Source organism: Corvus brachyrhynchos, unplaced genomic scaffold, assembly GCF_000691975.1.
Source record: "Corvus brachyrhynchos isolate BGI_N302 unplaced genomic scaffold, ASM69197v1 scaffold398, whole genome shotgun sequence".
NCBI classification, from domain to species: domain Eukaryota; kingdom Metazoa; phylum Chordata; class Aves; order Passeriformes; family Corvidae; genus Corvus; species Corvus brachyrhynchos.
Window position 1 is genome coordinate 879975 of NW_008239780.1, and position 14372 is coordinate 894346.

Here is a 14372-nt window from a genome sequence, read left to right on the forward strand (position 1 = left end):
GTGTCTGTGCCCTCAGGGCCCCTCTCCCAGGGCTACACGGCGGGGGAGGAGACCCCAACACCTCATAGAACCAGCCACATCCGACATACAGGCAGCTTTGATGCAAATTCCCTTTGGTGAACATCTAGAGAGATTTTCCCAGCTCATTCTGTCTTTTTTCAGGATGGGTAGCAATCCCACGGTGCTTCACTGGCAGTTCCCTTCACTGAAAAGGGAAAGGTGGCTCACAGGAGTCTCAACATCTCACTTTGCTCATATCTCACATAACACAGAACTCACAAACATATTTTTGAAAGAGACAGGGATACCATGATCACCACCTTCTAGAAACGGCTGCAAAGCCATAATTCTGCATACAAGATACTTTTCTTAGCACACACCGAGCTGTTTCATTACCTGGGAGTTCACAGCTTTCCAGAGCCTGACATTGTAGGGAACAGAGCATTGAGATGACAAATAGCTTGTAAGCTTTTAACAAGACAAATAATCTTTTATACCAGAATTGCTGTAGTATCTTCTTAGAATGGACTTTTCCAGTAAATCGTTCTTACCACCCATTTTTAACAGAGCTGAATTCACCCCTCCTTCTCTAGGAGACTTCAGATCTAAATTCTGCAGCTTATTTAAACCATTGAGACTTGGCCCTGTATGATGCTGGACCCCTTCAATCTGTGTAAAGTCATTGCCTACAGGCAGTACTCAGTGTGTCCCACCCCTTGGCCCTTGTCACACTGCAGGAGTCTCCAACTATTCCTGCTTCTCCATGTTTCCTTTTAACAAAATCCCACTGGAAAGGGTGTAACAATGTAAGACTAGCACAACGACTGCAGGCCAAATCCTGCTTTCCTCTTGTTGTGCTCTCCAAGGGGCAGGTGGCATCTCCTCATCCATGCTCAGGTGTTTCCCACCCTTCTGGGGCCCTGTTTGCTGCTGACTCCCAGAAACTACCATAAATCACTGTAATACCAAATGCCAGGGCACACACTTCTAGAGGTCAGCTCTAGGCAAGATGAACTTTTGGCTGCCAAGATCTTTGTTTGCAGAAGCAGCAGGCAGGCTAGGGGCATATTTCTCTATTTATTCTTGAAGAACCATCCTGTTTGAGAGCTGTCAAGAAAAATTTCAAATCCAAGTTTTCTAATACATTAGTTATTAATTTTTTTTTTGGTACAGGAGACTGCACTGGCAAGGAGGAAAGAAAGCCAGTTTGAGACATTTGCCAAGATTTTTGTTGGGGTTTTTTTGGTATGTGGAGGTGAGGGGAGCAGGGAGAAATTCTCCAGCTCCATCTAAGTGATACAAGGTCACTTAGATTGGCATAAAAATACATTCTTTTCTGCTGCTGTGGGAGATGTAATCTGTTCATTTTAATGGCCAGTGAGCAAGGGCCGCCAGCACCGCCTCAGTGTTTCTGTCGCTGCTGTTCTCTTCCGGTGCCTGCCCTGAGGCACAGGTCAAGCTTCCAAGCAATGACAGAAATTTTAACATTTTAGGTAAGTGATGAAAGCTTTAATAACTGTAAACCTCAGTAAATGTTTGAAGGAAAATAGTCACCAATTTCTCTCTTTGTGTGAACAGACGAGAATGACATTGTAAACTGCATAGCCAGGCTGTAGCAATCTTGATGTAATTCCCAACACGGTTGGAAGCTTTTCATCTGATTTTTGGGCCTCTGGCTTCACATGCCCTGTGCCTCTGCTCCTGCTTTGAAATGGGATAATGATATTCCCTTTTTCTACCTTTTGACCACTGCAATTACAGTGTCACATTAAGTGTTTCTACAGCACATAATAGATCTTTGGTGTTGCATAAAAAATCAAGCTGCTTTAAATCAGTTTACATAGAAAGTGGATGAGTAAGCCATCATAAGTTTTCTGCACAGCTGGTAGAAAATACATTAAATTAATTTGAATATTTTTTTAAGTCCAGTTTGTAAACTTAATTTGTAATGATAAATGGGATTTTTATACACCATTTCTGTGAAGTGAGCATTTGTTCTGTATGGGATTTTTTAAAAAATCTCTTCACAGTAATAGATGATGTGTTGTAATCCATGTCACAGCCTCATAAAAACATCGTCTGAATTTGCTCTATTAACTGAGGGGGTTTTTTTCCATATACATGGCAATCTTTTTCTTTAAGAAAACACTTTACATCATGTTGTCATGACAACAGAATATGGTCTTACGTGGAAATGCTGACATTTCTCTCAGTGTTCTTAATGCACTCTCTGCTCACTCCTCCCTTCTTGGCCAGTTCTGAGGGTCTCTACAAATAAATTTATATCTGCAACAGAGAGATGGATTTGGGGGCCAGAAAAAGCTGACTGCTCTCTTTTTCCTTTTCTGTGTTTGTGAGTCTGTGTAAGTGGGCAATCATTTTAAAGCTTGAGGACACTATTGTACCAACATCTGTAACATAATTCAAAGACACACAAATACAAGGGCATTTTCTGTATCACCAAAACATATCTAAATTGTCTTTCAACCAAAAATGTCTGTGCTGGAACTCATGTTCAAGCAGTCTTGGGTCTGTCCCAAATAATGTTACAGAAAAAGAGGTAGCCTGTGATGAAAACACAGAAGACCTAGAACAGGCTGTAAAAAATAAGTAAATTCTATTTTGTCTTATCCTCTGGAGATGTTCATAACATTGAAAACATGAATATGTGAGTTCTGCAGTCCTGAGTATTCAGATGCCATTCAGGTATTTCGTCCCTTACCAAAGAGAATAGGTGTGGCGGTGCAAGTGGCTCCAGCTGTGGTGGTCAAGCTCCCAAGCCTAAAGCAGCTCACTCGTGGTGAGGGTCAGAGCCCACAGTCCCCCCGGTCTAGGATTTACATGGCTCCCTATGATTGGTTCATGTTTTCCCCTCCCAGTTTTATGTGTAAGGCTATGTGTATTCGTTTCCCTTAGTTACTATGTATAAGTTCTAGAAAGTACCTTTGCGCTCGACACCCCATTGGTTCCTTCCCCCATGTGTTGTTCCCATTGGTTCCCTCACTGTTAACCCCGCCTACTTGCCCTTATCTCATTGGCTGTACTCTCTTTCCCCGCCTTCCCTATCCCCACTATAAACTCCCTGGACCCCGTTATAACTTTGGCTCTTTGTCCCTGTCCCTTTCACAGAATAAACCTCTAAGTGGGAACCATGTGGAGCGTCCCCTGTCTTCTTCTCAGCCTCTGCCTGCTTGCCCACACACCTGCGACAGAGAAGATTGCTCCCTCGGGTGAGCAGCTCTTCCCCTCCTTTTTGTGTGTGCTGCCTTTCAGACGGGGTTGCAGCCGGGACCTCCGGGCTCCTGTCTGTTGGCACGCTGGGCGCAAACCCATCACATAGGCAGCGATGAATTGTAACTGTTCCAATTCCCACAGAATTATGTCCACAGTAAGTGGAGGCCACAGAAAGGGAAACATAGAATAACTGTCAACAGTAACATGTATGAAAATGTTTATTTCATGCAGCTTCCCTGATTCAGGCAGAAGAGTAAGACCTGAAGATGACCTGTTAGTTCAAGTTTACAGACATTATTCCCTGTAAGAGTGAAAACAATCGTATCAATTTGCCTCTGCTTTGCTTTTCCAAATAATACATTAACATTCATTTGGAGAAATCTCTTCTTTTTGAGAGAAGTTAAAAGAACAGTTTAAAGCTTCTTAAACCTTTTTCAATACTTGCATATTCTTCTGAATATCTGAAAAGATGTTTGTAGGTAGAGTCCCTGGAATGGACACTGGAAACAGCTGGGAGAAAAGGTTAAAAAGACTCACAGGAGATGGCTGGTGAGCTTACATGTGAATAAAGGCTGATACTGGAAATACGCCCTTTGTTTCAAGCTATGAGAACATAGATAAACTTACAGATATAGTTCTGCATGTGAGTTAGGCAGAGAAGATTTTTTCACATCTGTTTCCTGTAGGGTATTTTATCATCTTCTAAAACACCTGGTACAAGCAACTGTTAGGATATTGCATGATAACATGCTGTGTATATGGTCCGCCTTGGCCATACCTTGTTTCTTCACACAATATCGTAAATAGGAAAGTCTGACAGGGACTGCACAAGCATAAAAGGATTGTTGTGGCTTGGGGGAGAAGCTGAAGTAGCAAAGTAGAAGAGTAAACAATGGACTGATGCAATCCACAGACAATATTCTCTGATTCAGCAGCTTGTGAAGTGGTTAATTGGCATTGATCGTGTTGTTAGTTAAACAAGAATATTTGTTTTTATATGCAGGATGCAGACAAGGTTAGAACTTCCTTGCTAAACTTTATGGCCTATTCAGACATTGAAGCACCACTTGAAATCTCTGAGCAAGAGATGTCAGAAAATAAAAACAGTAATAATAATAATAATAATGTATTTCATCTACTTGTTTGGTTCATAAAAGTACAACTATAGAAGAAAATGGATGGATAATTCAGAAAAAGACTTTCAGCTACATGAAAAAATTAATAGATTTGAAGTTTTTGCCCTAGTGCTGAATGAAATCCAGAATATCTGATGAAAATGAGATCACTCAAGAAGCTTCATAGTGAGGGACTTGGGAGGCTGGCATTTGTGGACTCAGAGCTGTTCTTGTAATCGAATGCAGCATGCTCAGTACCTCCTCTGTTGTAGAGGAGATTTGACCTCTAGATTTGATTTGTATTAGCTAGTAACTATTCTCTACTTTTCACCCAAGAAAACTTCAGATGAAAATTTTATTAAACAGGATGTAGGTCTCTGAAAACTTTCAATCCCAACTAACTGGCTGTTTTGGGTAGGAAAAGCTTAATTTAAAAATCCCCAGCCAGCTGCAGTTATAAGCCTTCTTATTTCATTACCCATATGTGGGTCTTTCTCTGCAAAAACTTTCCATGCCAACTCTACATCACCACGAAGACTGGGGTGGGTGTGGGCGTGTGTGTGTGTTTAAAAGTGAAGATAGATTAGCTCAACTAATGAGTGTAGCTGAGCTTAATTAAAATTAATAGTGAATATAAAAATTAGAAAATAATTATGGCACCAAGTAAAACAGAAGATGAAGAAAGTAACTGTAGCAGATTACAAAACTGCAGTGGGAAGCTGCCAGAAGACCTGCCTTTGGCTTGCTAAATGGAATCATGGAATTGTAGAATCATTTAGGTCCAAAAATACCTCTAACATCTAAGAATAAACAAAGCAGTCAACCTATCTCTGATGTCAAGCATAAAAGAGTTTGTCCACTTAGGAATTGATGTAAGTGGCAGGGAATGAACTCCTGGGGTATTACAGTATCCTCTGGTGTGTGGTCAAGGCAATAGGAGCAAAGGGGTTCCTGCCTTGCAGTGACTTCCCTTGACATTTTTGTGTTGGGTGTGAATGTGATCCAGTGGTCCAGTCATAGAAATCCACATACAAAGTGTAAAACAGTAAGTTTTCTCCTTGAGATGCTTTCCACAATAAAACCAAAAGAACTCACAGGAGGTCAGCTTGGGAAATATCCCCAGTGTGTTGCACCCTGATGGAACCCTGCTATGGATTATGGATTACTGCCCTGGTGTACTCAGATTTCTACTTCAGCTAAGACAGCATTCAGACCTCCCACATATTTTCAGTTTTAGCTGATAATATACCAACAGGATGACTTCTGAATGAAGAGCACTTCTCTAAGAGTAAGTTTTATCTTTCTTTCTCTCCAATTCTGGGCATTAGTCTGGTTGTGACAGGTCATTCCTTTGAAGCATCGTGAGTGACAAGCATTTAACTGAGGTGCTCATGTCACGATTCAAGCTGTTAAAAGTCTCTGTCAATCACCAGAAGTGAGTCTTGCTCCTTCTGCTTATCTCTCTTTACAACTTCCTCAGGATCATAATTCTATCCCAGGAGTTCATTCCACCACATTTTACTAAATATGGACGATTGTGCAGATGACTGTGTGAAGCATTTTAAAAGCTTCAAGTAAGGCATTTTAAGAGAGCAGACCTATTTCAAATTCTCTCTGTTCTGGTTTTTGGCTCAGAGAATTCTCCTTGATAATTTGTAAACTAAATCAAAATTCTTCAGAAAGCTGTGGCATGCCAGGCTAAGTGGGTTGTGAGGAGCCCTTGTGTCCTGAAGCTTGTGCACAGCCTGGGAGTCTGGGAATTCACTGAAAACTTTTTATATGATCTTCCTTCTCTAAAGTCAAAGAAGATTGGGGGTTTTCCTATCCATTGAAGTTCTTTAACAACAAGATTGTAGCATTTCCTGAAAGAAAGAGGAATGAAAATCTTTTAATTCTCTTACATGCGTTGCTGATTTGTTCAGCTGGAGGAGATTTATGTGGGCTGGTGCAGTGCCTCTCCATTCAGTTAAGAGTAACCTTAATGGTATTTCTTGTGGGCAGACTTGCACTCGTGCTCACCTTCTTTGTCAGTCAGCTCATTTATTTTAATTTCCATCTTTTGAACAAAACCAGGTCTGAATTAAGTGAGCTAGTGTATCTAACCAATAATGCATTATTGGAACACATTATGTGATGACTGCAGTTCTTCTTTCTGTGCAGAAAATCATGTGTTAGTACAGTGTGGAGGATGTCTTCCCCTTCCAGAAATCATACCTGGGGAGTTGGAACTGATGGTCTAACATCCAACCAAAGGTGAAAAAACTCTATGTGATGGACCAACCACAGCACATTTTAAATGACCACCTCTGATAAAACACTTGAAAAACAGCTATGCTTCATCAGAGACATTACAAAAGTCATTAATTTTATGCTATAGCCTTCTCATTTTAATTTGATACTTAACTTCATTATCCTGTAGTTTAGATGGGCACTTTATTACATTTTCATTAGTGGTGAGCTGTAGGTAGCTGTCTCACTGTCATCTTGTTTTCATACACACACTACCACAAAACTGAATTCTGTTTCCATGCTTTTAAGATTCTACAGTGGCATAAATTTCCTGATTATAACATTTACTGCTCATTGAATGATAGGAATGATGATAATATCCTGCTGTGCTATAGCATTCTTAATCAGGTGACGTTGAAGTCACTCTGTAGATTAAAAACCCCGTATTTTCATGTGTTTCAATACTATAGCCAAGTGAATCAGATGAGAGAAGGGAAAAGAAAAGCCTCAATCACTCCAGCCCAACTTAGGGAAGTGTGTAGCAAAATCTGGAATCAGATGCACAGTTTTCTGTGTGTTCTGCAGTGGCTGGATATTAGTGAGCCTGGCTGGGCTTTTGGAATTCAGCAGGGAAACACCTGGGGCTTCTGCAGCCCTTCTACAGATGTGTACAAGGGCAGGGTCACTGTCATATCTCTGATGCTTTTGCAGTTATCAGTCTTAAAAAAAAACTGTTCTCTGATGCCATGGAGACTATTACTTCTGAAGCAGTGGAGGAATCAACAGCCAAACCAAACTCAAAGTCCAAAGCCTTTGAAGTTTGCCCATCGTAATTTTTAGTTGAGTTCCTCACTACTTTGAAATAAAAAGTAATACTGACTAACACAAAATTGCTGAAATTTAAATTGCTTTTACACCCACAGAAATGCAGTGGGTTTCGAGTTTGACTGATGCACAAAAAGAAGGAATTCACAGCACTTTTTCATAAACATTTTAATACCTAATTTAACACATAGTTTGTGATAAGAAATGAATTTAATACTTTGTAACCCGGGCATGACATGATAGGAAATTTTGCTTTTTTGCTAAGAGGCACATATATCTAAGGGAGAGCATAAATAGGAACCTGGAGAGCAGATTAAAAGAACTTCAAGAAAGAAACTTGGTATCTGAATCATGTCAGGGTTTTACAAAAAAATGATACACTTTCTGGATCACAACACAATTGCAAAACTTGCTCTGAGCCTAAAAGAAAATGGAGGCCAGTGCAGAAAGCACAAAAATATTTGTTACTGTTCTGGGCTAATGACCAATTTGAAGATGCTAAATTTCTGCTCCATTTTTCTTTGCTACTGAGTGATCTTTTTTTTAATTGCAAGCAAAATTTTAAAATACCAGAATTATTCTGATTTCAGTTCATTGCATGCATTTTAAAAAGCTGAAATACCATTTGGGTTTCATATTTTTGCACATTTTTTAACAAATATTTATTTAGCTGAAAAGGGAATTTTGTCTTTCAAATTAAAGTGTAATGAGATTGGAAATTCTGCACCCATACCCCCATTCTCCTTCAAGTCCTATTTGAGGTTTCGTGTAGACTAAATTCTCTTTGAAATAATAGATGTGTATGATATATAGTGAGCAAAACAGCAAAATAACATGATTGCTATTTAATCAAAGCATAAGGGTGTGAAGCTGCCTTCCCATTGTTTGCAACTACTACTGTGTGTCTTGGAAAATTGGGAACAGTTGCAACTATGGGTAGAGCTTTTGTGTATCAGATCCAGCAGTATCATTAAACACAATGTGACTCTATATTCCACCTATTGAAATATTTATTTATTTAGAGAAGAACCCAAATTATTTCTAAGGGATTGTAATCATAAGTGAATTTGGTGCTGGAACTCTTTTTTGCCTTTGAATCTAATGCAGACTGATAGTTAATGGGCTTCTCCCTGTGATTCACTGGTGCCAACAGCTGTGTGGTTTTTCTGCCACCTTTTCTCTTTTAAACCAATTCATGACTTCTGCTAATGCAGTATCTTTCACAGACCCATAAGTGAGTGAAAATGTAGTAATTTTTTCCTAATGTTGTGCCTTTCTAGTTGTGAAGGGCCTGAGAGGCTCAGCCAACTTTATGGATTGTGCTTTGGTAGCCTATGTAGAATTCAGATATATGGGCTGTCCTGCAATCACAGTTTCTGTCTCAGTGCAGTTTGGTCTCCCTGTGAAGCTTCTGTTTGCAATACAGTTATCAAGAAGTTATTGATCAGGTAGGAGTCATCACACTGTGCCATACAGCCTCTTCTTTCCAACTTTTTGTCATTTTGTTTGAATTGGTTTCAGTTTTCGTAATAGTACTTCATGGGTATAGTACAGAAATTAGTGGTATTGTCACTGAAAATATTCACATCATCATTAAGAACACCTGGTAAATTAGATGGGTGCTGTTAGTGAATTTACCTGTTTATTTTCAGGAGTGACTTTTTCTAAGAGCACATGGGATGCCTTTCTGTGGCTATCACTTGTGCAGGACAACAATCTGGTGAGGTTACCTCTTGTTTTCTCACCTCTGCCATTATGGGCTCAGTCAACTGATAAATTTTAATGCTGTTCTGTGCATCTTTCTCCTAAAAAACCTGGCTATATCATCGATGTTTTCAGATGATTGACTAGCTGGCAAAACACGTTGTTGGTAATGTGCTCCATCTGCTTTATGTTCTCCAGGATCCAGTAGCAGTTGGTAGCGAGACTACCAAGGCGGCAGTCCAGACTTGCATTGTGTCTAGTGTGTAGGATTGAAGGAAAGAAACGGAGGAAGGGGTGTTACATTTCCTCTCAGTCTCTGTACAAGCAAGTAGGACACCTTAAATACTGTTAGAAAGAATTTCACTTGTGTGTCACTGAAAATACACTAGAGAGACATTTTTCTAGATACTTGTTCAAGTAGTCCTTTATTATATGTCTCCAGTCTTAAAAACTAAATAAATCTCATGCAGTTTAGCTCTCCAACAAAATTATCTGAACAGTGAATGAAAATGCATTTCAGTCAGTCCTCCCACAATGTCTCTGCCTTTTATGTACACTCCTATGCATTTGTTACCCCAGCTATGCTGGATGTGAGCTAGGGCAGAATAGGTGGGAATTGTAACTTAAGTTAATTTAGATAAATCCCCAAGTTTAGGAATATGTTAGGTTTAGTTTCAGATCTTGCTTCTCTTCTGCAGTTCATTAGCTTCATCCCTTCTCCATTCTGCAAACACATTGCAGGCTTTTCTTTCATTTCAGTTTGCTGGTCATGAAGCATAGGTGTGAGACCCAGAGATTGAAATCTAGGTGTCTCAGGCATCATCTTAGCAGCAGCAAAACAAACCTCCTCAAGCCTTAGCCCTGAAGTTGTAAAAGAAGTGAGAAAACGCTGTCTCCCCAGGTGGGTTTTCAGGCCTTCTGTTGGGTCTTCTAACAAGCATATTTGCATGGTGGAGATATTTCTTGGACAGATACTAACTCTTGAAAATGAACTGAAACTGTGAAGTCTCATTTCACATAAACAGTTATTGGGATGATCTTTCAATTGCCCCCAGCTTGGGCAAAATTTGAACTGATACCACGTCCAAAGGCAGAAGGCTCCATGTCTTGTTGCCACTCCTCTGAATCATCCAGGTATTAAAATAGCAAAATCCAACAGTTTCCATAGTGACTGTTCTTATTTAATATTTTACTTCTCCTGTTCTCTCTCTGCCTTTAGAGTTGCTATACCGTTTATTTTCTTCCACCAATTACACTTTATGACTGATGGTTAAAATACCAAACTCCAGAGACCTATTTTCCCCTCTGTATATGCCCATGGTTGCTTTAATGTTAATAGAAATCACATTTGTGGAGAAGCTTCATCAGTTTGTAATTTACCCCCTTCACACTAGAAATCAGAATCTAGTTTATCAGCATTATAAAGCTACCCTCCTGCCAACCTTGGCCCTGTCCAGTCCTTGCTTGCCTCAAAACCTCACACTTTTCCTGGGGCTTGACTTTATTTGTACAAAAACAGGTCCTAAGACCACATAAAATTAAACCCATTCTTTCTGTGGCTGTTTGTACAGTTGCTGCCCTGAGAGTGCTCAGCTTGTGCGCTGTCAACTTTGCTGACCTGGGGTCTGGGGAGAAGCTCCTGGTTTAGTAAATCCTAAGAACGTTTTGCCGCAGATTTACCCCTGCTTGGGAGGGTGCAATCAGGAAAGCACCATCCGTTTGATACAATTAAGCAACTAATTTCCTTGGCCTCTTTTTGATAATGGGTTCAGTACACAATTCAAAGTACTGCCATTAGGATAGATAAAAATCTTGACACTGCACTGCTTCAAATTGTTAAAAAGGGCAGTTCCCTTTGTTCGGAATAAAAGCCTCTTAAAAGATTTAAAACAAGACTCTGAAAAAGTGTGAGGTTTAAGAGAACAACAGGGGAGATGTTTTCCTGACTGTATGATATCGACTGAGTCTGAACCACCAGTTCTTGAGAAGTAGTACCTTTCAGACTGTAGATGAATGCTTGCTCAGAACTGTTTGGTATCAGAAAGGATTGACTTGTTCAGATTAGGGAATCTGGAGCAGAAGTTAATCATCCAGTTGAAACCAAACAAATAAGAAAAACCCAAACACTCTAAGGTACAGTCCTTGGGGGTTTTGTAAAAATCATTTTCTATTTTTAGGCTGTCCAGGACTTGAATCCAGCTTGAACTCTGTAGGAAGAATGTGCCACCTTTGAGGTACAGCTCCGTCCCAGTGAAAGAAGAGTCAAAAATCCACTCATTAAGCCCAGCAGGGGTACAGGTGATCACAGAAATCAAGTCTGTCACATTGATCCCTTTGTCAAGAAGATCAGGTGAAACCAGATATTCCTACCAGCACTGTTTATGTCATACCCTTAGCACTGCACCCCTACTATTCTTTGGCAGTTTTCTGTGACCTTAATACAAGAAAAAAGGATGGATGAGTTTCCCAGTCCAGGTACAAATTTCTAAGCATAAATAATCCCAGAAAATAAAGGTTTTGTCTAAGGCATCCTACCCACAGCACAGAAGTACCAGAAAGCTCCCGTTCTTTCCTCATGGCCTTTTCTTTGACAGATACATGTGTACTGCCCTTTGTGAATAGACACTTCTCCCTCTCAATCTGTTCCCTCAGCCCTCTCTATCCTGTGCACCCACTCGTATGAGGCGGGAATTGATGTATTTTTAACTTTGCATCTGTGTGGGTGCATGTGACTGGCAGGCTGCCAGTGTCTGTTGTTTCTGAACTTGTCTTCAATCATTTTGGAAGTAAGCCTTGTAGGGAGACACTAAGCAGGGATGAAAAAGGATTTCAGCGTACCTTCTATGTGTGGCAGTAACTAATCACTTAAAAGGAAAACATAGAGATAAAGTTCAGTGCAAAATGGAATAGAGCAGAAAAATTCAATTTGTTCTTTTAAATCTCAGTTGTGAAACACTTCAAATAGGTGATTATGTATTCAAAAGCTAAAAACTACAGCCAGATTTTCTATGGGGCCAGATAATATCCTGGCACCCTTCTGCTCTGGCTCCACTTCTATCACCTAGAAAGATTGTGGAAACAGAGCAGCCAGCCTGTCCATGTCAAATGACAGCTCTGCTAGGAAAGTGACGTATGTTAAAGTCAAATTGTACTTTTAAGGTGTGATTATTTAGCCCAGACAGGGCAAATTATTACTTAATCTCCTAAACTCACTTCCAAACTAATAAGGTGCCCCTATGTGAAGCAGCATTCTGACATCCAGCATGGGCATTAATGTTATTTACAGAATATAGTGTGAAAACAGTCAATTCACAAGTCACTGAAAGATGTATCTTCTTTCAAGGCAAGTTTGCTATCTAATGGAGATGTGATATGAAACAAACAGAAAATCCAGTGCCAGGCATTATGGTATGATGTTTACCATGTAGGTAGAAAGGAAAGCGTTCTGTTGTCAAAGTATAAACACATTGAAACATACTCTAGCATGAAAGGGATACTCAACACAAATCATAGAATTATTTAGGTTGGAAAATACCTTTAAGGTTATCAAGTTCAGCAGTTAACCCAGTACTGACAAACCCACCACTGAACCACATTCCTAAGCAACACGCCTCCACATCTTTTAAATCCCTGCAGGAATGATAACACCACCACTTCTTTGGGCAGCCTTTTCCAATGCTCGATCAACCTTTCAGTGAAGGAACTTTTCCTAATGTCCAATCTAAATCTCCCCTGGTACAGCTTGAGGCCATTTCCTCTTGTCCATCCCTTTCTTGGGAGAAGAGACTGCCCACCTCACTACAGCCTCCTTGCAGGGAGTTGTGGAGAACAATGAAGTCCCCTCCCCATCCCTGTCTTCCAGCTTAGGGGGGGGCTAATATCTCTACCTAGAAAACCTGTCTTTCTACACAAACGCTATTTCATAGCAGTTGAAAACCCCCCCTCCTTTCAGCAGACTTGCTGTAGGATCTGTGGCCCACCTTAGGGAATACTGGAGTTCCCTCTGTTTATATATGCTCTAATGACCTTTAAATGGTCGCTGTTAATGCAGTTGCCTCAGAGCATGATGAGCATGAATGGTGGAAGATAGCTCAGACCTTACTGTGGCTGTAACTCAGGTTCCCTTGGTTATCTTCAGTAACACCTCTTTGTCCCTGTTCTTGTATCTGGAATAACAGGCATATATTGCTATTTCATAAAACAGCAAGATAAAAGCACTTGAGAAATAATAATGAAGTATTTCAGCTGTTCAACCATGCAGGCAGTCCAGTAGACACAGCATGGTCACTTTTTTCTTAGTTGGAATAACAGCACAAAGGTGTTAGAAGGGTTAACAGTGGCTATGCAACATTCTGGAGATTTAATATGCTAATTTTTCATACCTGTGTATAATTTCTTTGTATTCTTTCACTTCACATTCTTAATTGTGACCTATTTTTGTCTCAAACCTGTTTTGGATTATTCTATATGGAGTGAAATTTTACAGCTCTTTTGTCTTTTTTTTGTGCTAAGCCTTCTAGGCTGAGCATATTTCTCTGTTGTGCTCTTCTTTATCTTCAGGGCATTAGTTGTATTTGTCATAAAATGGAAGAGCATCTGATAGAAGAAAAGTTTCCTTTTAAATCATAAGAAAATATATTGAATGTAATGTGTGATTTTGCAAGTCTTGAATCTCTTCAGTAGGTTTTGCCTTCTGCCATTAGGTCTCAGATTTGTTGTGTTGTATTTAAAAAAGAAGGCCTCTGTAACTTTGGTTACTTTTAATATTGGAGACATTTTGTTTCATATTGCTTAGTCACGTGCTTTTTCTGTTCAGCTCAGTTCTGCTTCTCTGTGTGATAAAAGTAACAGATCTATGTGCTTGTCTAAAATAGTAAACAATCTTAGTAATTAAACTGGGAAAACAATACTTAATTTTGCTAGTTTACTGTAATAGACTGCCAGTACAGAAGCCAAAAGTTGTTCCTTCTGCTAAACACTATGTGTGGCCCGTAGACTGTCCCAGTAAGTCAGCTGAAATAATTTCATTAACTTTAGATTAGGCTCAATGTTATTTGTCTGTCACGAGACTGCAAGATTTAGTGTAATAGCAGGTTTTGTGCTGAATCATCAGTAGGTAGTATCCAATTTATTACACTGGGAATGTGAAACCTTTGAGCACAGAGTATTTGTCCTGTCCCATCACTGCCTGTCTTGGCATTGGCAAGGAGTCAAGCCTTATCACAATTTCTTCTAAATATGCTCCAGAGATGGGAAAGCTTCAGG

At 39.9% G+C, this 14372-nt stretch overlaps 1 long non-coding RNA gene across 2 annotated transcripts in view; it reads left to right on the forward strand.

The window, feature by feature from the left end:
* The window catches only part of LOC108448849, a 73628-nt gene that overhangs the window by 12192 nt on the left and 47064 nt on the right, over positions 1 to 14372 (forward strand). For both annotated transcript variants that reach the window (XR_001864887.1, XR_001864888.1), the window contains exon 6: positions 3130 to 3230. This is a non-coding gene — a long non-coding RNA (uncharacterized LOC108448849). The remainder of the gene's footprint in view (positions 1 to 3129; positions 3231 to 14372) is intronic.